Here is a 25,073-nt window from a genome sequence, read left to right on the forward strand (position 1 = left end):
CGATGCGGGGCTCAATCCCAGGACCCTGAGATCATGACCTGAGCCGAAGGCAGCGGCTTAATCCACTGAGCCACCCAGGCGCCCTGAGAAGTTGCTAATTCTTTCAAGGTAAATTCATGACTTGTCCTTTCAGATGCCAGGAGATGAAGAGCTAATTTTGCCAACATTTCTTGTTTGTACTGTGAGGGGCAGGATCTGAAGAGATGAATTTGGTAATTGAGGGAATAATCTCCATTTGAGAAGGTTTAAGTGCATTTGAAGTTTAATGACCTGAACTCTGAGAATGCAGTGGGTTCTGAAACTACAGCTAGAGAGGGTCCAAACTGCCAAAAATTCATGATCCACATGGTTGTTTTTGAAATTTTTTGAGACTGTGAACTAGAATTCAAATGTGTTGTTGGAAACATGTGAAACTACCAATAAAAGAAAAAGTTAATTATGGTTGTGTATATTAATTACTGTTTACAAAGCAATCATTTTCACAGTTGATCATCTGTAGCATTATTTTGATGAGCAACAAATGCTTACTAAAATATTAGTGAAATAATTTCATGTATACATTTCTGACTTGAATTATTACACTTATCATCAACATGGGAATTCTATTATGATAAATATGAGAAATAAATGTAAAAATATAGACTACACATTGGTAGTCTTCCTTTACCAATGATTGATTAACTGTGTGTCCTCAAGTAAATCCATTCAGTGTAATGAGGACTGGCTTCTTACCTGTGTTACAAATCAGATTACATTTTTTAAGGTGACCACATTCAACTAAATTCAATAAAATATTTTGAGAATAGTGCTTTAAAAAAGCTAATATAGAGCCAGTGCATGTAAAGAGCAAATGCTTTCAAGCTGCATAAAAGTGTAATTGTATAAAATGTGTACAATTCACCATCATTAGCCTAGCACTCCTACCTCACTTTTTTCTTCACAGTAATGTCATATATATTTTTTCTTCAAAATCCATAATTAATTACATGAATGCCATTATAGCACATGATATAATTACTCATTAGAGTTGTGGGTAATCATTTAAAAAGCCATTACGAGTTAGTCATTGTGTTTTGTTTTATTTGTTAACTAGAAACATTATTAGGATTTTTTTTCCCCAGAGGCAAGATAAAGGGGAAAAATATGCATTTTAGCATCTATTTTCAGCTTGTGAATAAAAATGATTTTTAAGGTTATATCTTTAAGACAGAGAGATTTCCCATCCTGTTCTTTTAAACCTGAAATGATTTAGCATTCAGAATTCCCCGAAATAATCTGGCACAGTGCCAATCCTTGATTTCCTCCATGTTATATAGAATTTCCCTAGAACTTAGTCACACTTTTATACAATGATGAAGCAACAAAATATTTTATAGATTATACATTTTAACTCCTTTGCTACCATATGAAGAAACTGAGGACTAGTAAAATAAAGATGTTGCAGAATCACTTCTTTATCAGGATGGTCCCCAAGTCCCTCTCAACTCAGGAAGCAATTACCTTTCTCCTATCCTTCTATTTGAATAGATTCTATAATTCCTATAAAACCAAAGTGGTCTCTATCTGTTCTTTCACACTGCTATTTTGGTAACTTCACACTGTATGACAGTATTTATATACTTCCCCTTTTACACCCCTAATCTATCTAAATTATAAACATGCTTCTAGGCCTAGCACACATCCTACCTCTCCATACAGTTGCCTTTAATCATTCCAGCAATGGTGATTTCTCCCTTCTTTAAAACATTTGTATACTTCTATTTTTTCATAATAGGTAATATTTATTTGTGTGCTTGTTCTGTCTTCACAAATGGCTTTATTATATAAGATGCCCAATGTTGTTTCTGGTATTATTATTTCATACTGTTATTTAAATTTTTTGTTTTATAACACTTGAAAGGACTATGCCATCTATAACTCTAGATTGTAAGCTCCTCAAGAGAAAAGGTCAGGTCTATGGAATACAGTGTTTTCAGGTTATTGCATACTATTATATACATAGGTAAGTACTCAATGCAAAACTGTTCACTGACTGGCAGACTGTCAAATAAATGTCTACCTTATTTTTCTTGTTTTTAACAAAGACCTGCCCAGCATCATTTTAGTTTGCTATTATGTAAACATGTAGTTAGATGAACTGTTTCTTAAAATCTTGATAAAATTGTCAGAGGGGAAACTAAGTGACCATAGGACTCACTGCATCTTTCCTCAGTTCCTTACTCAGTCTCCCATGGGCCCATTTTTGAGTTTTTCCCCATTTTCATCTATTTTTCATAAAATATGTTTAACATCATTTACAAGAAAAACAAAAACAAACAAATCTGTTTATTTATTGATGTTATTTATCTTTTAGAATACTTCCTTCTTTATTATCATATATCATATTACTCTCATTTATTTTGATACATTCTTATACCTTTTACATGTAAAGGAAATCCTGAATAATGGTGTTTTCTTACAACAAATCTAAAATTGAATAATATTTAGTGCTTTCACTTCAGGAAGTGTTTCACAAAATACATATTACTCAGTTGAGAATAATTATCAGGTTCCATTTTACCAGGCAAACAGAGAAACACACAAAATAGGGTGAAAAATATTTAAAAACACATGTATTTACATATCAGATGAACCACTGATGAGCTGTGCATCAAAAAAGGACTTTTCTCTTACAATTTTCTAATCATTTATACTGATATATATTAATATCCATTTGTAATAAACAAATTACTTTTATTTCTTATTTTTTTAAGTTTTTATTTAAAATACACTTAGTTAACATGCAGTGTAATATTAGTTCCAGGTGTCAGATATACTGATTCAATACTTTCATACAATACTTGGGGCTTATCATAAAAGCCCTCCTTAATCCACATCACTTATTTAGCCCATCCCTCCACTCTTCTCCCTTCTGGTAACCATCAGTATGTCCCACATAGTTAAAAATCTGTTTCTTGGTTTGCCTGTTTCTTTTTTGGTCTCTTTACTTATTAAACACATTCTTTTTAGCTGAATGAGCAGGTTGAAACTTTGACAATGAAGGGTACCACTGGGCAAAGGAGAGATGGGTGTGGGATGAAAGAACCAGCTGTATGTGATGGGAAGATAGGCAGTTTCAGTCATTAGAACATGGACTTCAAGCTACATGGTAGCCCACATATTGGAGACATACTGGAGTGACAGTGTGGAAATGTACTTTCAGCCACAGGCCAACAGATGGATTGTACCAGATATAGAAGATTTGGTGGTGAACATATAATGAACCAGGGGTAGGAATTAGAAAAAAATCATTCAAAATCAGGATAAAGGGTTCACAAGTGGCCACCCGATCACATTAAAACAGAAAAAGAGAAAAATTAAAAAGCCAACTATCTAGTAAGTAAAACTGGCACCGAGGATCCTAAGAAAGCCAAGTAAGCTTCAAGTTTAATGTGCAGTGAGATAATTTTAGCAAGAAGAATGATATCAGCAACACATCACTCATTACACATTTTTGTTATTATTATAAGCATCAGGATTCTTAATGTTGTGGGATATAAAAAGCTCTGAATATCTCTGATTATCTGATGTATATTCATAAAAATGAGATTACTATATTAGGCAGCATAACATTCTTAATCACTACTTCCAAAAGTGTAGTATATACATTCTTTTCAAGTGTCCACTGAACATATACCAAGATAGACTACATCCTGGGCCATAAAATAAACTTCTTTGACCATAATGGCATCAAATTAGAGATCAGTAACAGAAAAAATAACAAGAAAAGACACAAACACTTTGGAATCAAACACCACATTACTAATTCATGCATTGGTCAAAGAGTAAGTCTCAAGCGAAATAAAATAAAAGATATATTTATTACATATAAAAATATATTTATTTTATATATATATATTGAACTAAATGAAAGTGAAAATACAGCATGTCAAAATTTATAGGACACAGCTAAAGCAGTGTTAAAAGGATATCTATAACATGAAATATATACATTAGAAAAGAGAAACAAGGGGAGAGGAGTCAAGATGGCAGAGAAGTAGCAGGCTGAGACTACATCGGGTAGCAGGAGATCAGCTCGATAGCTTACCTAAACATTGCAGACACCTACAAATCCAACAGGAGATCGAAGAGAAGAAGAACAGCAATTCTAGAAACAGAAAATCAATCACTTTCTGAAAGGTAGGACTGGAGGAGAAGTGAATCCAAAGCAATGGGAAGATAGACTGCGGGGGGAGGGGCCGGCTCCCGGCAAGTGGTGAAGCAACTAAATCAGGACTTTTAGAAGTCTGTTACACTGAGGGACATCGCTCCAGAGGCTAAACCGGGGTGAAGCCCATGTGGGGTCAGCGTGGCACCATGTCCCACAGGGTCACAGAAGGATCGGGGGTGTCTGAGTGTCACAGAGCTTACAGGTATTAGAGCGAGGAAGCCAGCAACAGAGACAGAGCCAAGGAGTGAGCTCTCAGCTCGGGGTTACCTTGAACCAGTAGCAGGATGGGTGAGCTCGGAGAACGGCCAGAGGCCAGGGAGACGGGAGTGATTGGGTGCTATTCTCTGAGGGCACACTGAGGAGTGGGGCCCCGAGCTCTCGGCTCCTCTGGGCCAGAGACTGGGAGGCCACCATTTTCATTCCTGTCCTCCGAAACTCTACGGAAAGCATTCACGGAACAAAAGCTCATGAAAGCAAACACGAGCGGATTACTTAGCCCAGCCCCTGGTAAGGGCGGTGCAATTCTGCCTTGGGCAAAGACACTTGAGAATTACTACAACAGGCTTCTCCCCCAGAAGATCAACAAGAAATCCAGCCAGGACCAAGTTCACCTACCAAGGAGAACAGGTTCAATACCAAGGAGAACAGCAGAATTCCAGAGGAGGAGAAAGCAAAGCAGGGAACTAATGGGTTTCTCCCTATGATTCTTTAGTCTTGCAGTTAATTTAATTTTTTTTTCAATTATTTTTTCTACTGCTAAAATTTTTAAACTTTTACCCTTCTCTTTTTTAACGTTTTTTTAACTACTTTATCTAATATATATATATATACATATATATATTATATTTTATATTTGTTTTATTTTTTTAATTTTTTCTTTTTTTTTTCTGAACCTCTTTTTACCCCCTTTCTCCCCGCATGACTTGGGGTCGCTTCTGATTTGGTTAAAGTGCATTTTCCTAGGGTCTATGCCACACTTTTAGTATTTTACTTGTTCCTTTGTATACTCATCTGGACAAAATGACAAGGCGGAAAATTTCACCACAAAAAAAAGAAAAAGAGGCAGTACTGAAGGCTGGGGACCTAATCAATACAGACATTGGTAATATGTCAGATCTAGAGTTCATAATGATGATTCTCGAGGTTCTAGACAGGCTTGAAAAAGGCATGGAAGATATTAGAGAAACACTCTCTGGAGATATAAAAGCCCTTTCTGGAGAAATAACTAAAATCTAACCAAGTTGAAATCAAAAAAGCTATTAATGAGGTGCAATCAAAAATGGAGGCTCTCACTGCTAGGATAAATGAGGCAGAAGAAAGAATTAGTGATATAGAAGACGAAATAACAGAGAATAAAGAAGCTGGGACAAACAGCTACTGGACCATGAAGGGAGAATTCGAGAGATAAGTGAAACCATAAGACGAAACAACATTAGAATAATTGGGATTCCAGAAGAAGAAGAAAGAGTAGAGAGCAGAAGGTATATTGGAGAAAATTATTGGAGAGAATTTCCCTAATATGGCAAAGGGAACAAGCATCAAAATCCAGGAGGTGTTGAGAAGCCCCCCTCAAAATCAACAAGAATAGGTCCACACCCTGTCACCTAATAGTAAAATCTACAAGTCTTAGTGACAATGAGAAAATCCTGAAAGCAGCCCGGGAAAAGAAGTCTGTAACATACAATGGTAAAAATGGTAAAAATGGTAAAAATATTAGATTGGTAGCAGACCATAGAGACCTGGCAGGCCAGAAAGAGCTGGCATGATATATTCACAGCACTAAACAAGAAAAACATGCAGCCAAGAATACGCTATCCAGCTAGACTATCATTGAAAATAGAAGGAGAGATAAAAAGCTTCCAGGACAAACAAAAACTGAAAGAATTTGCAAATACCAAACCAGCTCTACAGGAAATACTGAAAGGGGTCCTCTAAGCAAAGAGAGAACCTAAAAGTAGTAGATCAGAAAGGTACAGAGACAATATACAGGAACAGTCACCTTACAGGCTAATAATGGCACTAAATTCATATCTCTCAATAGTTTCCCTGAATGTTAATGGGCTAAATACACCAATCAAAAGACACAGACTATCAGAATGGATAAAAAACCAAAACCCATCAATATGTTGCCTACAAGAAACTCATTTAGATATGAAGACACCTCCAGATTTAAAGTGAGGGGGTGGAAAACAATTTACCATGCTGATGGGCATCAGAGGAAAGCTGGGGTGGCAATCCTTCTATCAGATCAATTAGATTTTAAGCCAAAGACTATAATAAGAGATGAGGAAGGAAATATATCATACTCAAAGGGTCTGTCCAACAAGAAAATCTAACAATTTTAAATATCTATGCCCCTAACGTGGGAGCAGCCAGCTGTATAAACCAGTTAATAACAAAATCAAAGAAACACATCAACAATAATGCAATAATAGTAGGGGACTTTAACACTCCCCTTACTGAAATGGACAGATCATACAAGCAAAAGATCAACAAGGAAATAAAGGCCTTAAATGACACACTGGACCAGATGGACATCACAGATATATTCAGAACATTTTATCCCAAAGCAACAGAATACACATTCTTCTCTGGTGCACATGGAGCATTCTCCAGAATAGATCACATCCTGGGTCTTAAATCAGGTCTCAACCAGTATCAAGAGATTGGGATCATTCCCTGCATATTTTCAGACCACAATGCTCTGAAGCTAGAACTCAATCACGAGACAAAATTTGGAAAGAACCCAAATACATGGAGACTAAACATCATCCTTCTAAAGAATGGGTCAACCAGGAAATTAAAGAAGAATTGAAAAAATTCATGGAAACAAATGATAATGAAAACACAATGGTTCAAAATCTGTGGGACACAGCAAAGGCAGTCCTGAGAGGAAAATATATAGCAGTACAAGCCTTTCTCAAGAAACAAGAACGGTCTCAAGTACACAAGCTAACCCTACACCTAAAGGAGCTGGAGAAAGAACAAGAAAGAAACCCTAAACCCAGCAGGAGAAGAGAAATCATGAAGATCAGAGCAGAAATCAATGAAATAGAAACAAACAAACAAACAAAAACAATAGAACAAATCAAAGAAACTAGGAGCTGGTTCTTTGAAAGAATCAATAAGATTGATAAACCCCTGGCCAGACTTATCAAAAAGAAAAGAGAAAGGACCCAAATCAATAAAATCATGAATGAAAGAGGAGAGAGCACAACTAACACCAAGGAAATACAGACAATTATAAGAACATACTATGAGCAACTCTACGACAACGAATTTGACAATCTGGAGAAATGGATGCATTCCTAGATACATATAAACTACCACAACTGAACCAGGAAGAAATAGAAAACCTGAACAGCCCCATAACCGGTAAGGAGATTGAAACAGTCATCAAAAATCTCCAAACAAACAAAAGCCCAGGGCCAGATGGCTTCCCAGGGGAATTCTACCAAACATTTAAAGAAGAACTAATTCCTATTCTCCTGAAACTGTTCCAAAAAATAGAAATGGAAGGAAAACTTCCAAACTCATTTGATGTGGCCAGCATCACCTTGATCCCAAAACCAGACAAAGATCCCATCAAAAAAGAGAACTACAGACCAATATCCTTGATGAACACAGATGCAAAAATTCTCACCAAAATACAGTTAACAAAACCAAAAGACAACTGACAGAATGGGAGAAGATATTTGCAACGACATATCAGATGAAGGGCTAGTGTCCAAAATCTACAAAGAACTTAGCAAACTCAACACCCAAAGAACAAATAATCCAATCAAGAAATGGGCAGAAGACACGAACAGACATTTCTGCAAAGAAGACATCCGATGGCCAACAGACACATGAAAAAGTGCTCCACATCACTCGGCATCAGGGAAATACAAATCAAAACCACAATGAGATATCACCTCAAACCAGTCAGAATGGCTAAAATTAACAAGTCAGGAAATGACAGATGCTGGCGAGGATGCGGAGAAAGGGGAACCTTCCTCCACTGTTGGTGGGAATGCAAGCTGGTGTGACCACTCTGGAAAACAGCATGGAGGTTCCTCAAAATGTTGAAAATAGAACTACCCTATGACCCAGCAATTGCACTATTGGGTATTTACCCTAAAGATACAAACATAGTGATCCGAAGGGGCACGTGTACCCGAATGTTTATAGCAGCAATGTCTACAATAGCCAAACTATGGAAAGAACCTAGATGTCAATCAACAGATGAATGGATGAAGAAGAGGTGGTATATATACACAATGGAATACTATGTAGCCATCAAAAGAAATGAAGTCTTGCCATTTGCGATGACGTGGATGGAACTAGAGGGTATCATGGTTAGTGAAATAAGTCAATCGGAGAAAGACAACTATCATATGATCTCCCTGATATGAGGACATGGAGAAGCAGCATGGGGGGTTAGGGGGATAGGAGAAGAATAAATGAAACAAGATGGGATTGGGAGGGAGACAAGCCGTAAGTGACTCCTAATCTCACAAAACAAACTGAGGGTTGCTGGGGGGAGGGGGTTTGGGAGAGGGGGTTGTGATTATGGACATTGGGGAGGGTACGTGCTATGGTGTGTGCTGTGAAGTGTGTAAACCTGGCTGTTCACAGACCTGTACCCCTTGGGATAAAAATACATTATATGTTTATTTAAAAAATTTTAAATTTAAATTTAAAAAATATAGAAAAGAGGAACAACCTCAATAATCTAAGATATCACCTTAAGAACTGAGAAAAAGAAGCAGGGTAAACCCAAATCAAGCAGAAAGAAGGAAATCATAAAGATAAGAACAGAAATCAATTAATGAACAACAGAAAAAGTTGTAGAGAAAATCAATGAAACAAAGAGCTTGTTCTCTGAAAATATCAAGAAAATTGGCAAAACTCTAAAAAGACCAACCAAAAAAAAAAAAAAAAAGAGGTGGGAGAGAGAAGGGGAGACACAAAGACAAATATTTGTGGCAAAATAAGATACCGCTATAGATTTCACAGAAATCCTAATGACTATAAAGGAGTGCTGCCACAAGCAACTCAACACCTGTAAAAATGACAATGTAGATGAAATGGAAGAATTCCCTGAAAAACCACAAGCTACAACAACTCACCTAATAAGGAATCTGTACTTTGCATATACCTATAGCTGTGGATGAAGCATAATTTATAATTTTAAAAACTCTGTAAAAGAAATCTATAGACACAAGTATCACTAAAGAATTCTATAAGCCAACTGAGGAAGAATTTGACCATCAAATTTGTGGTGTCTCTGCCAGAAAAAGAAGGATGACTGCCCAGGTTATTTTGTGAAGCTATTGTTACCTTATTTCCAAAACCAGGCAATAACAACACAAAACAAAAACAAAAAACAAAATGCTACTGACTAGGGGGTCCTGGGTGGCTCAGTGGGTTAAAGCCTCTGCCTTCAGCTCAGGTCATGATCCCAGGGTCCTGGGATCGAGCCCTACATCTGGCTCTCTGCTCAGCAGGGAGCCTGCTTCCTCCTCTCTCTGTGCCTGCCTCTCTGCCTACTTGTGATCTCTGTCCTTCAAATAATTAAATAAAATCTAAAAAAGAAAATGCTACAGACAAATATTCTTCATGAATTACAATGTATAAATCCATAATAAAACATTAGCAAACCAAATTCAATGGTATATGAACACAAGAATACAATGTAACCAAGTGAGCTCTATTCCAGGCATGCATGGCTAGTTCAATATTCATAATACACCAATGTAATCTATCATATTTACTGACTAAAAAAGAAAAATCACATGATCATACAAATTATTTCAAAAACAGCATTTGATGAACTTCAATACCTGCCCATGATAAAAACTCTCAGAATAGGATGTGAAGGCACTCTGGCTGCAGCATGTCACCCCATTCATTGTCAGGGTTAATTCCGCTGATCTGGCTGGCTAAGGGAGTGTCCCCTTCTTCACTTACCATACCATGTGTGTCCCTCCAGAATGGGATGGTTAGTGGAAGAGGATGACATTACCTGATAGTGGAGGAGGACCATTCTTCAGTCAAGGGTATAGGAGTAGCTGTGCTCCCCTGCTGGAACCTCTAAACAAGCTCTCATGGTCAATTTGTAGGAGAATGTAGGGGTAGTCAAACTTCCAAGACTCCATACATGGATCCAAAGGAGGCACTGTTTTTTGGCAGTCTGCCTTTCTTTAAAAGAAACCAACAAAAAACAAAAAGACTCTCAGGATTATAGGGATTATAGTGAACTTCCTCTACTTGATAAAGAGTATCGATGAAAAACCTACACCTAACATTATATATAATAGTGAGGGAATGAATGCTTTCTCCCTAAGATCAGAACCAAGGTAATAAAGTCCACTGACCTCTTTATTCAACAGTGTTGGAAATTCTAGTCAGTGCAATAAGGCCAAGAATATATGGTAAAATTTTTTTATAATGAAATGAAAATAATAAAATGTAGTTTACCCTTGCAAATATATATGTGTGTGTGTGTGTGTGTGTGTGTGTGTGTATGTTAAGATTATTTATTTATTTATTTGACAGAGATCACAAGTAGGTAGAGAGGCAGGCAGAGAGAGAGAGAGGAGGAAGCGGGCTTCCTGCAGAGCAGAGAGCCTGATGTGGGGCTTGATCCCAGGACCCTGAGATCATGACCTGAACCAAAGGCAGAGGTTTTAACCCACTGAGCCACCCAGGCGCCCCATACCCTTGCAAATATTTTTTTAAGATTTTATTTGTTTATTTGACAGACAGAAATCACAAGTAGGCAGACAGGCAGGCAGAGAGAGAGAGAGCAGAAAGCAAGCTCCCTGCTGAGCAGAGAGCCCGACGTGGGGCTCCATCCCAGGACCCCAGGATCATGACCCGAGCCAAAGGCAGAGGCTTTAACCCACTGAGCCACCCAGGCACCCCCCATGCAAATATTTGTAAACAACCAAAATAGCATGAGCAATAGTGTTGAGATGTAATTGCTAAACTTGACTACATTAAAAGACTGTAGGAGATCATACAGAATGGATCTCCAGGATAATTTCAAGGCTAAATCTTATATGCATTAAAACCCTTTTACATTTGATATGTATATTTATACAATTACATATATACAAATATTAAATATAAATTATATCATATATAATTATGTTATATATATGCTTCTGTGTTTTATATATTCTGTATATATAGCAAACAGTATATATATATATCATATATATATACACAATTGCATTAAATACATGTATATACATATGCACTTCTAGTTAAATTTTATTAAGAGGATGAATAACAGATTTTAAAATTCAAGTGTATTTTCTCAGTATCCCAATTAATATTATTATTATTTCCTTCTGTGCATTTGTTGATGTGTACTCAGATAATCCAAACTGAAAAGGAAGAGGAAACATCGGTAAAACTATGAATCTGCTGAAAATGCCTAACCCATAGAATGAAAGCTTTGGAAAACTATAGAACCTCACAATTGTCAAGGTTCTTTGAAGCTTATTCCTTGATAAAGCAAACTTACTAAACTAGATCACATATATTTTCATCTCTCTCGAACACATTCAGTAATGATGATTTCACTAATTCACAGGCTTTCCAGAAACAACAAACCAACCTGAAGTCTAGGAATCTGAGAATTTTTTCAAAACTCGACATTTTCATGTGATTTTTGAAACCCTTTGGCAGAGAGTGCTCCCTCAGTCCTTCTGGAAATGTGGCCAGGTAGATTGCTAATAACCACAGCTAAGCTGACTTGAGGAATTGAAAATGACAAGCTATATTTGAATGTTACCTTCTCCACATAAATACATTTTTCCTCTTCATATCGAGCAACAAAGACTGGTATAATAAATGACTCTATGGTGTACAGCAGTTCTTGAGCATTAAATTATGCCTTTTACCTCCGAACTTATCATTCATAGAACGTATAACGTACCTTAAAGTCCTTCCAGTGAGCGATACTGCTTGCTAATGCTGAACCAAATTTAAATCTCGCTAGACTCACAATGAAATTGCTTGTTCGCCTGATTGTTTTATTCAACTAATGATTTTGCAATATCACATTCAATTGAATAATTATACAAGGAGAGATGCTGAATGCCCATCTTTACTAGATTAGAATAATTTATAAGTGCAGTTTTTCTATTCCATTAAACAGTACCACCTTTTAATGAGACATAAGCACAACAAGGCAGACACAATGATATGTTACAAATATGAGAAAGAAAATACACTTTGGGTAGGCAGAAATGTTAGTGGAATATATGTCAGGAAAAGGAGTTTTTATTTATCATCACAGAACAATGTACTCATAAGAGAGCCCAGAATAGCGTTAATAAACAGACACACATACATACACACACACGTGTGTGTATTTATATTTATATATTTAACAACAAATAAATAGAAAACTAGAGAGTTGGCATGTTTTTCACTTTGTATGGATGATTAGTAGCAGAGCCAAGTCCATAAATTTTATCTCAGGGCTTGTTTTCCTCCTAAAATAGTCTGAGTCCTATGCTCAGAGTGTGTCTAATATGTGTACTTCTCTCTTGAGAATATAAGGGAAAAGTTATTCTGTCTACTTTTTCCCCCCCTTTGCTCATGCCCTCAGTGTGTTCTCCTGTTTTTGCCTTGCTGTCCCTCTTTAAACTCAGTTTAATTCAGGCAGTCTGGTGCTATTTATGAAGGCCCCATTGAGATGCCAGATGGCAGAACTATTCATCTCTCCGGTGGGTGCCTGGCCATGGGCCATAGGTTATTCATTTCTGGCTTTTAGTTCAACTGTGAAATGAGAATTGGCTATAACATGCTACTTTTGAAAGTAGAAGAACCTAATTTTAAAATGCCCTTACTATAAGTGTATCTGTATAATTGGGGGAAAATAAAATATTTTACTTTATTTATTTATTTTACTTTAACCGAATGTTTACATTTTTAATTGTTCTTATTCACAAAAATCTGGGCATTTTTTTTGTCTTAAAATGTTTTAACTTGTGTTTTGTATTAGGACTTTAAACAGGAAGCCATTCCAGCATGCATTTAAGCATACATTTAAATCAAATAATCAGGTACATAATTATGTCTTTTTATGTCAAGGGCTTTGTATCATGAGACAGTTATAGGAATCATGTGCTTAATATAGGAGAGTAACATTTAATTGCATATAGAGATATACAACTTTGTAAAAAGCAATAAGTTGTTGTTATAGACCAGTGGCGTACAATTTGTGTCTTGTGTGTGACTCAGGTGCTTCTGTGGAGAACAAGTTTGGGAGGTTCCTTACAGCTGGGTTTTTCTATTCCCACTTCATCTAGAATAGCTATGTTTTTATTTGGTTGATGTCTAAGACAAGACTAAGCACTGGAGGTAATAAATAGTTTTGAGTAAATTCCAGTAGTTTTTATTAAAACTTTGTAATCCAGTCACTCTGGCAGTGTCTGCACTTCCTACAGGAAGAATTATGTATACATAATGCCAAAAGATTTAATTATCTCAGGACCCAAATGTCTTTGGGAGACATTATGGAGATATCCTTAAAAGAGTCCAACAGGAAGAGTTAGCAATTTCACATTGGAACAATAATCAGGGTTGTCAGAAAGGCAGTGATGTATCAGGGTTCTGGGCATTTCCTCAGTTTCCGTAATGATGAGATGCAGAGGACAGCTTGAAACATCATGCCAGAGAAGGTGTTCCACATGGGCACAGATCACAGTGATTGTAGAGGAGGGCAGTACTGTGTTGTGCTGTGCTGTGAACAGTGGCTGAGAAGAGAAGACAGTGGCAAGAGCCAGCCTGGGCAAAGAAATAGAGATGTTTAGTTGGCGTTTATTGAGCAATCAGAGTTCTTCCCAAAATGAGGAATGAAACATTTTATTAATGCTATCTTATTTTTCCCCCATGGTGTGTGAGATGTGGAAACTTCCCAGTTTTACTCAATAATCAGAACTATTTATTGCCCTGTGACTTTATGTAATTTTTAAGGCTAGAAAAGGTAGATTCCTTCTAAAATAGTGACAGTTACCTATTTGTTTCTAATAATGATAGGAGAAAGTATTTGGAAAAATTGTAAATATATAAAATATAGCTTTATCAACATTTTTACTTTATTATTTTCTTGAGTAAACCTCATTTCCTTCTAATCATAAGCTATAATACATCATTTTAATAATTACATATTCTAGTCTATATTCTATACCAAAATCCCAAAACTGTAAAATTGGTTAAAAGCCTAAAATTTTGGCCTCAGGTTCATCTGTATTCTAACCCTAGTTGCAACCTTTATTAAATATTTTATTTGGAACAAGTTTTATTTAAGCTCTCCGTGTAATGGGGTAGCTGTTGTGGGGCAGATTCAAAATCATACTTACCTCTGAAGAATATTCAGTTAGCACAACATAAATCATCACAAATGCTATTTGGTACTGAAAAAGGAAAACAAATCATCACAGAGGCAATCTAGGGAAGATAATTTTGGAAAGGAATTGCCACTTTGAAATTCTACCCCAAAGAGAGGTATCAACTATGCATAATTAGTACCCAATTTCTTCTTTACAGTTAGAAGAGCAAGGAATTATTAATTGGTTAAAAATTTTTCCTGATGTGTCCATTTTCACTTACACATGCATAATTTAGGATGCTTCTTAGATTATTTTTTGTCATTGAAATTTTGTATTTTCTGATATTTAGAATTTATGCAATAGCTTAATGAATTTCTGTAACATTCATTTCCAAAACATGGAATTCGTGAAATGTTAAATATGTCTCATTTATTTCAGAAAATGAACCACCCTGGTGTTGAAATTGTATAGTCATATCAGAAATGTCACAAAGGGGGCCATTTTCCTATAATAGATCACTTTTCTGTTTAGATTGAAAATGATAAAGAGGGCAAGGCAAAATAATAGATGATATGTCTCATTCTGAATGTTTTTTTACTCTAAGAAAAAACACAGCCATCTGTTATCTGTATGTCAAGTTGTTGCAAGTAAGTGACATTTTTCTTTTTTATTGGAGAAGAAATTTATGGAAATGCTGAACAAAGTTAATTTAAAAACATATAGTGATATTAATAAAGCACCTATGTAAATACTAAATCCTTATTATCCTTTGCATTTATGGGCTTGGATTAGGTTTTTAGCTGTATTGTGTAACTCCAGAACAATTCTTACTGCTCCAACTAAATGAGACTTGGACTGTGTCCATATGGGTAAAATGTGATAAAATGTATTAATTGTTTGAAGAATTCTAGATCATTAAACATATTCTCCTGGAAAGTTAAATAATCTTGATTAAAATGTAATTATTACTTCTGCTTTTAGCCATGTATTTACCTCATGTCTATTTCCTGTGTTTGTTTATTATCAGAATCACTCTAAAATTGATACAAGTTCATAAATATCTATTGGGGAAGGGAATACAGGTGTAGTTAGAGAAATAGAAGGATTCCCGTCTATTCAAATTAGAACTAAACTATTCCAGGAGGATTTATTTGACAAGTAGATGCTTCAGAGATGAGGAGAGACAATCTGTTCCTTGCCGGCATCACTATGGTATGAACATATATTATTATTTTTTTTAATTTATTTTTATTTGTTTATTTACAGCATAACAGTGTTCATTGTTTTGGCATCACACCCAGTGCTCCATGCAGTACGTGCCCTCCCTATTACCCACCACCTGGTTCCTCAACCCCCCCACCCCCCACCCCCCACCCCCACCCCCGCCGCCCCTTCATAACCCTCTGGTTGTTTTTCAGAGTCCATAGTCTCTCATGGTTCATCTCCCCTTCCAGTTTCCCTCAACTCCCTCTCGAACATATATTATTTTATTATAGTTTCTCATTAGAGAGCAGAGGGGCTGGTTCAACTTAACTCAATATAAATTCTTTTGGTTTAAACATAATCTAGTTATTTTCTACCCACAGATTAGACAGCGTTTAGGGTTGAGTTTATGTAAGCAGAATAGTGGCCACTTGTGGAATATTATTTTAGAATCTCTACAAAGGACTTATACACATAGATTACTTAGTGAGACAGAAATATCTATAATGGGGTCAGTTCTTTTTGTACCAGAAGTTGAGTTAATGTTTTAAAAGTATAAGAATAGGAAGTTAATGATTCATCTTAGGTAAAATATTATATATAAAAATAATGTAATACTACTAATATTGCTATGATTACATTACAAGAAGGGGTAAGTGACTGTTAAATTAGATCTTAGGATGCCTGGCTGACTTGGTTAGAAGAGTGTGTGACTTTTGATCTCAGGGTCATGAGCTTAAGCCCATGATATTACTTAAATAAACATACACAAATAAATAAATAAATAAATAAATAAATAAATTGAATAAGATTCGATCCGAGCTCACGTTTTGTAGAGGGTATGGGAAAAAAAGCCTTAGGTCTCATTAGAACTCTGGAGAGGGGAAAGGAAAGGATGGCAAATAGAAGGAAACAGCTATAGAACAGGAGCATAAATGACATACTAGTAAATTTTGCTTAGTCTGATCTAGGCTTTAAAGTTCCTAAGAGGGATAAAAACCAAAAATGTGAACTAGGACTCTATTCGCTGCAAAATCCCATACTGAGCTGGTTTAGTTTTGTATTATATAATTGTCATTACCATTGTATGATTTGAGAAGTGGTCAAAAATGTTTTTGTCAACTATATCCTACCATTTTACCACCCAGATGTCCCCAGCTCTACAGGACAGTGTCTCCACTATGATAGACATTTTGCCAAATTGGAGATTTCATTCAAATACAATTGTCTCTTTGGAAAGTAAAGTGATAGTAGTCATACTACTAAGCCATTACTAAGAGTTAAATGACTCATGGGCAATAACAGGGCACATCATGTCAGGAAAAGAGATGGAAGCACAGAAAGTTGGAAATAAACTTCTCAAACATGGCCATTCTCTTCTGAATTTGCCTTTTCCAGAACTTACTTAAAAATAACATTCTTGATATATACATGATTGAACTTTCCATTGAACGATAATATTTTAACAAATGAAAACAGCATGTACAAAATCCAGAATCCCAACATTTAATGTATACTTTCTCTCTGATCTATCACTTTTATCTCATATATTATGATGGAAATATTTCTATGTATTGGGCTCTTTTGAGGTTTAATTATATAGGTATTACCCCAGTGCATGTCAGTTAGTATGCATCTAGTCACTAGTTCTTACTATACCTTGAATTTACTTTCAGGTAAATTTGGTTTACTATTTTCCACTTATGCTATTATTATTGTTGAAGACAGAGAAAAAGGCATCTACTAAGTTATGGTTTCAAACACAATTGATGGCACTCCGTAATTATGTGGTACAAAACTGAGCAGTAAAAGACATCTGGATCGACTGAGTTTGGTAATATAAGTACCATTGTTTTAAAAGCCAGAAAGAATAAGCTTTTAACTTTGAATTCTACCACTTTCCCTGTGACTTTGGGTGAAATGTTTATTTCCTCTGAGTTACTAGATCATCTTTAAACTGAAGAAATGATACCTATACCTACATATAGAGATATTGATAAAGATTAATTATGATTCTAAAAACTTAGCATGCTGCCTGACGTTAAGCTCTGTTTTTTTATTCACTTAAGAAATTGGGGAAGTGGAGTTATGGAGCTTTTTAAAACACACTGCTTGATTTCCAGCAAATCACAAAATCCTTTGTACTTATTTTTCTGTACTATTACTATTACTACTAAAGACACAATACAAAAGTGACTATTTTCCCCATCATGGAATTAAGGTTGGATCTGTGAAATAGTAGATGCATGTGATTTTTGAAAAGCACAGTATTCTACTCATATAGAAAGTATCTGATAAAATTTTATTTTTTGCTGTGCTTTGTCTCAAATTTAATCACAAAATCTACTGACTTCATAAAAATAACCATACTCCTGCCTTAAAAACTTAAATAATATTTCTTAAGAAATGCATGCTGAAGTATTTAGGTTTGAAATATTGGGATGTCTGCAACTTACTTTTATTTTTTCCCAGCTTCACTTAAGATACATTTGATAAATAACATTGTATAACTTTAAGATGTACAACATGATGATTTAATATATGTGTATAATGCGAAATGACTACCACATTAAGGTTAGTTAACACATCCATCATTTCATATAGTTACTTTTTTGTGGTAAAACAATTTATACTTACTCTCTTAGCAAAATTCCAGCATCCAGTTAATCACAATCCCTGGGATTAACTATATTCACCATACTGTGCATTAGATCCCTAGAACTGATTGATCTTATAACTGGAATTTTATACCTTTTGATCAGCACCTTACCATTTCCCCTATTCTAGATTCCACCAATGTACTCTCTGTTCCTATGAGTTCAACTTCGTAGAAGTTCCACATATCAATGAAAGTATGCAGTATGTTTTGTTGCTTTTCATTCATGTGGTAACAAGTAACAGTAGTTGCTTCTTCTTTAAAGCTGAATAATACGTCATTGTGTGTGTGTGTATATCTGTGTACATTGACATTTTCTTTATCCATTCATATATCTGTGATCAGTTAGGTTATTCTATATTTTGACTGCAGGGAATAGTGCAATGAATTTGAATCTTTTTAAAGAGTTCACTGTTGATATATAGAAACACAACTGACTCCTGCATGTAGCTTTTGTATCATGCAATTTTACTGAATTTATTTATTAGTTCTAACCATTTTTTATAGAATCTTTAGGATATTCTATATGAAAAGGATCATGTTATCTGCAGAGAAAATTTTACTTTTTCCTTTCCCATTTGGATGCCTTTCATTTCTTTTTCTTGCCTAATTGTTCTAGCTAGGACTTCCAGTACTATGTTGAAAGGAGTGATGAGAGTCGGCACCTTATCTTGTTCCTGATCTTAAAGGAAAAACTTTCAACCTTTCACTATTGAGCGTGGTGTTAGTTGTGGCCTTATCCTATATGGCAATTAATATGTTGCGGCATGTTCCTTCTGTACCTAATTTGTTGAGTGTTTTTAATCATGAAGTAATATTATGTTTTGTCAAACATAATATTGCATTTGCTGCGGCCATTGAACAATCATTTGATTTTATCTTTCATTCTATTAATGTGGTATATCACATTAATTGATTTGCATATATTGAACCATCTTTGCATCCTAGGGATAAATCTTACTTCATCATCATGAATGATTCTTTTAATGTGTTGCTGAATTTGGTTTGTTAGTATTTTGTTTAGGACTTTTGCATTTATATTTATCATGGATATTGGCCTATACTTTTGGGTGGGAACACAGGTTGAGCTTCATGGTTGAGTGAGCCACTGGTTGTCTTCCACTCTTGGAAGGGTCACTAGCCAGGCTTTCTAGTCTCAAGGGGCTGAAAGCTGGGCTTTACAATTAGATAGGGTTATTGGTTGGGCTCTCCGCCTGGGTGAGATACACCCAGCCACCTAGCAGTGTTATAGGCTAGGCTCCATAGTTGAACAGTATTACAGATTGTACTCTGAGACTTCCCAGGCTTTCTGGAATACTGTTTAGGCTCTCTGATCAGGTGGGGCCAGAAGTTATGCTTAGTAATTAGGCAGGAATACTGGCTTGGCTCCCTGGCAGAACAGGATTTTAGAGTGGGTTTCACAGGTGCCCAGATTCTCTGGCAGGGCTTCTTGATCAGATGGGGCTGCTAACTTGGTTTCCTACCTGGGCAGGTTGTTGAATGGGCTCCATAGGCAGGATAGCTCACTGGGTAGGGACCCAAACAGCAGAACTGACAGCTGAGCTCCCTGGCAAAATGAGGATGCTGATTGGGTTCTGCAGATAGATACTGGAGCCTTGTTGCAAAATTCTTATTTTTAAGATTATAGCACCATCTCTCAGTCCTTGGCTTTTCTTCTGTTTCTGAAAACATGGACTTACTAATGAGTTCTTCCTTGCAAGTCTGCTTCCAATGTATGCTGTCCAGGAGCATACAGTCATTGAAGTTAATACTTGTTAAAAAATAGCACCTTATACTACAAAATGAAAAAAAAAAAATTATATATCCCAGCAAGACTGAAACTACATTGAAGTATGGGATAGAATTTGAGTTGAGATTTTCTTTCTGTGATATTTTAGAAATTGCCAAACTGTTGAATTGCAACATGGGGTAAAAGGGAGGTTTGATATGGGTATATACTAGATAGAATAAAGAAGTTCCCAAAGTCAAGAGATTGCAAAAACAGCCCACTCATTATTTCCATTGTAGAATACAAAATGATTTCTGTCTTGTTATTTCAGGAATCATACTAAACATATCTGCATGTAATTATTTTATATTAATTATTTCAGTCACATAATTTAAGTTGTTTCCATCCTAATAATATTCTTAATTACTGGCATAAGTTAAATTTTTAATTTTTAACAAATGAGGTGGGAATACAAATAGCAAGTCATATTAAAAATCAAGTGTACCATAATGACCTAATTTGAGTTGAAATGTGTTTAGATTTCCAATTAATCCAAATATCTGTGGCAATTCATAAATAAATGAGAAACAAAATATGTAAAAATTAAGTTAATAATTCTTAGAGACTAGAATACTTTATTATTCTTTTACTTTCAATCATTTCCTTCTCAGTCTTTATTTTGCAAGAAATAAATAGAAAAGTTAAACTAAAAATCAAAGCACTGGGGGGAAGAAAAAGAATCCTCAGTTTGGCAAGATTACTGTATGTATCCTTTAGAGTACCATAAATAGGTATATTTAAAATTAAACTTTTTCATTTCTGGGAACATATTCTTAGTCTTTTATAATTAGAAAGGAAATTTTGCAGAATTTTGTAGAAAGAAGTACTTTATAACCCAGATCAGGAAGTAGGTTTCTTTCTCTCACATGGTACGTGCCTGTGTGTGTGTGTGTGTGTGTGTGAGAGAGAGAGAGAGAGAGAGGAAGAGAGAGAGAAAGAAGGGAGAAAATGGGCAGGTTAGTGAATTCAATGTTTTTGTTTGCTTATTGTTTGGAGTTTTATATCTACCTTCCAGCCTTAATTTCCTTCTGCTTTACTTCCACTAAAGATGGTTGAGATGTCTGAAGTAAAGAAAGTGAGATGTGAGTTATCACTAGTAGGTGATAAGACAAATTTTATAAGAAATTCAGCTACAAATCAGTTGAACTACATCCCTGAGAAGAGCTCACACTTGGATGTTTGTTAAAGAGAGAAATACAGATAAGAAGAGAATGAACACAGTGATCTAGAAACTGTAATGTTATGTTTTCATGTGAGCTGTGATAGACTTTTATTTTTTAAAATAATATTTAATGAGGTATAGTATACAGTTTGAAATTTAAAAAAAAAAACCCTTTAAACTTCGTAACAATTTTCGGAAATTCCAAAGATGTCTGACATAGACTATATCCTTGCAAAGGTGGCTCTCTCTCAATAGAACATGGCTTTGTTACCTATGAGACACATCGCTTACTTCCCTCTCTAGACCTCAGTATTCATGTCTGGGAAATGTGATAATAAAGCCTATAACTCAGGACTGTAAGAGTTAAATACAGTGATGAATGCAGATGCTTAGCTCCATATCATGTATATAGTTAAGTACAATGATTATTGAAGAGTAGGTAGCTAGTCATCTAAAAATTACCAACTAAATAAAGACAAATGATTTTCATTCATGTTTCCCAACATTTTTATTTAAAAATTTTCCATCATACAGAGAAGTTGAAAGAGTTGTACAATGAACATTTGCATACTCTTCAACTGATTCATTAATATTTGCTCATACTGGCCTCATTTCTTGATAGGTGGTGAATGGATAGATAGATAGATAGATAGGCAGACTGATTATTTTGGCTGAACTATTTAAAAATAAGTTGCAGGGTCTAGCTAATGTCAGTAATGACAAAATATGTAGCTCCTGGCTTTGGCTGACCTCCTGTCACAAAACAGCAATTAGCCATATGCATAGAAAGATTCATTTCTGAAGATCTCAGAACCTAGGAATGAGGCTAAAGCATCCTCCCCCCACACCTTAGACCATAGAAACTAATGCCAAAACCAAAATTAAGCAAAACAAAACCCACCACCACCACAAAAAAAAAACAACAAACAAAAACAAACAAACAAACAAACAAAACAAAAACAAAAATCCCAGAAGGGTAAAAGAAGTTTCACTTTGACCACATTGGTCCTTCCCTAAAACTAGCACCGCACCATATTTGGTGCTTCCTCTGAACCTATAGTTTCTCCAGTGGGAAAATGAAATCTCAAGGTAGAAATCTAGATCCACCAACATTCCAGGATGTTTCATGGAAGGCCTACTTAGGTATTGACTCACAGGAATCACTGGGAAAATCAGCTAGAGATAGAAAGGAGGTGTGGCTCACAGGGCATTCCTGCCAGTGGCAGCATGTGATCACATGAAATATCAGATAATAACTTAAGTAGATGAATCTATAGCCAGCTAAGAGACAACCAGAAATGAAACTTAGGTACACTGGATTTCAGGAGTCATGTGCCTTATGTCCATAATTTAGAGTATAGTTATGAAGTGAGAGTTTACATTAAGGTCATAGGGAGGTTTACTTACATAAAAAGACCAGATGGAATGAGTTAAGTCTTTCATACTTTCTGAAGATAATAGGTTGTATACTATTCATTAAATAAAGGCATTTTGGCTAATGGCAAATCTTTTGTGTACTTCCAATAATTTTATTTGCACTGACAATAATAGTCACTTGCCCAAGTAAGAACAGTTCACAAGTCAAAGTGCCTTAATCCTTGCATGAGCCTGCAGCGAGAGAAACAAGTCTTAAAAAAAAAAAAAAAAAAAAAAAAAGTTTGCTTTCCAAATTGAGCCTCTGAGTAATAAACCAGTCATCGTGATGAAGATAAAAGCGTTATGATTATAATGGTGCTGATGATGGTGGTAATCAAAATGATGTTAGGATTTTATTGAGTTTTTACTATATTCAAGTACTATACTAAGTACTATACACAGTCTCATTTAATTCTTACAAAAATGCTAGGAAGACCATTATTACTGTTCCTAGTTCAGGAGAAAACTGAAGCTCTTACAGTTGAGATAACTTGTACAGAGTTAAGTAGCTATTAAGTGTCAAAGGTAAGATATACACTTTGATCTCTTTGCTTTCAAACATCATGCTTTTTTTTTAATTAGGGTACACTCAAGACACTGCTTAAAGCTACCAGTATTCACAATTAAGCCCAGTTATAATATTTTGCTTTAAAACACAGAGTAATAGCTGAAAGGGAGATAAGTCTCTATTGCTTTCCAGTCCTACCTGTGCACAGATACTGGGGCTCTTCCTTCTCTTCCATCTCTCCGAGTAACAGAGACTGTACATTTGTTTCAGGGGAGAATGGGCTAATGAGTATTCTAAACCATTGCCAGGAAAGGGAGCACACTAGTTAAGACGGAGCTTAGAAACTCTTGAGACATAAGCAGATCGGACTTCAGTAAATTAACCTGTAAGGTCTGGGTGTATAAACACATGTAACTGGGGAGGTCTGCCCAGTGGAAATGGCTCTTTTGTGGAGATGACATATGATTCATGCTTAAATGCTGATGGACAGGTTATCTGAGGTGTTGGATCAGCCTGAGTGAATTTCTGTTGTGATACTGATGTATGATCTGCCCATGGTTACCCCTGCCCCTCTTTAGCTGATTCCATCTAGTTTTGCTTTACCAGATTTCCTCTCATGGCCTAGCCTAAGTGACTCTTACTTATGTCTCAGATATTGGTTATTCTGGGCCTTTGGTTTTCTTCTTACTCTTCTGTTTACCATAGAGTCTCAAACACACATTTTTTCATGTTTTCTTACTTCTGAAATTAACATGTACCTTTTTTTTTTTTTTTTTTTTTTTTTTTAAATTTCTACTGTTGTAAGCCACCTGGTTTGTGTTACTTGTTATGACAGCTCTAGGAAGCTAACTGAGGTTAGGAGTACAGGCTCCAAAGCCAGACATTAAGTTGTTTTTTTTTTTTTTTTTTTTTTTAAGATTTTATTTGTTTATTTGACAGAGAGAGATCACAAGTAGGCAGAGAGGCAGGCAGAGAGAGAGAGAGGGAAGCAGGCTCCCTGCTGAGCAGAGAGCCTGATGCGGGACTCGATCCCAGGACCCTGAGATCATGACCTGAGCCGAAGGCAGCGGCTTAACCCACTGAGCCACCCAGGCGCCCCAACATGTACCTTTGAATCTGTGAGATCTTAGACAACAGTGATGACTTAGTGGCAATTATCAGTGCACATGTGAGCTTTTTCCAGAGTTGTACATATTATAGTATATGATACAAATTTAGGTCTAAATTAATTTAAAAGTACTTCTAGAATAAATATATAAAATTTTAAGATAAACACTGGTATAGTATAACTTTCCAGTCCTATCTGAGCACAGGTACTGGGCTCTTCCTTCTTTTCCATCTTTCCAAGTGACAGAGACTGCACATTCTGTTTTAGGGATGAATGACCTAATGAGTATTCTAAACCATTGCCAGGAAGGGGAGCGCACTAGTTAAGACAGAGCTTAGAAACTCTTGAGACATAAGCCGATCAGACTTCTGCTGCTTTAGGTATATGTGAAACTTATACCTGAGTATTTTAGGTATATGTGAAGAGCTGTCTCAAGACTTATTTGGTCTAATAATGAGAAGAGATTACAGCATAGTAGTATTCATCCCAATATTATGGAAAAAGTACTTTGTGGCATTTAAAATGTATATCTCTTTTCATAACCGAATTGCTCTCTAATAATCAAGAGATGTCCAAAACCAGACTAGTTTGTCTTAAAGTACAATGGACTCACCATCACTGGAGGTCAGGTGTAAAGAGTGGCTAACCATTAGAGAGATGGTATTCTTTGAATGGTATGGGGGGTAG

Source organism: Meles meles, chromosome 15 (assembly GCF_922984935.1).
Source record: "Meles meles chromosome 15, mMelMel3.1 paternal haplotype, whole genome shotgun sequence".
Classification (NCBI taxonomy): domain Eukaryota; kingdom Metazoa; phylum Chordata; class Mammalia; order Carnivora; family Mustelidae; genus Meles; species Meles meles.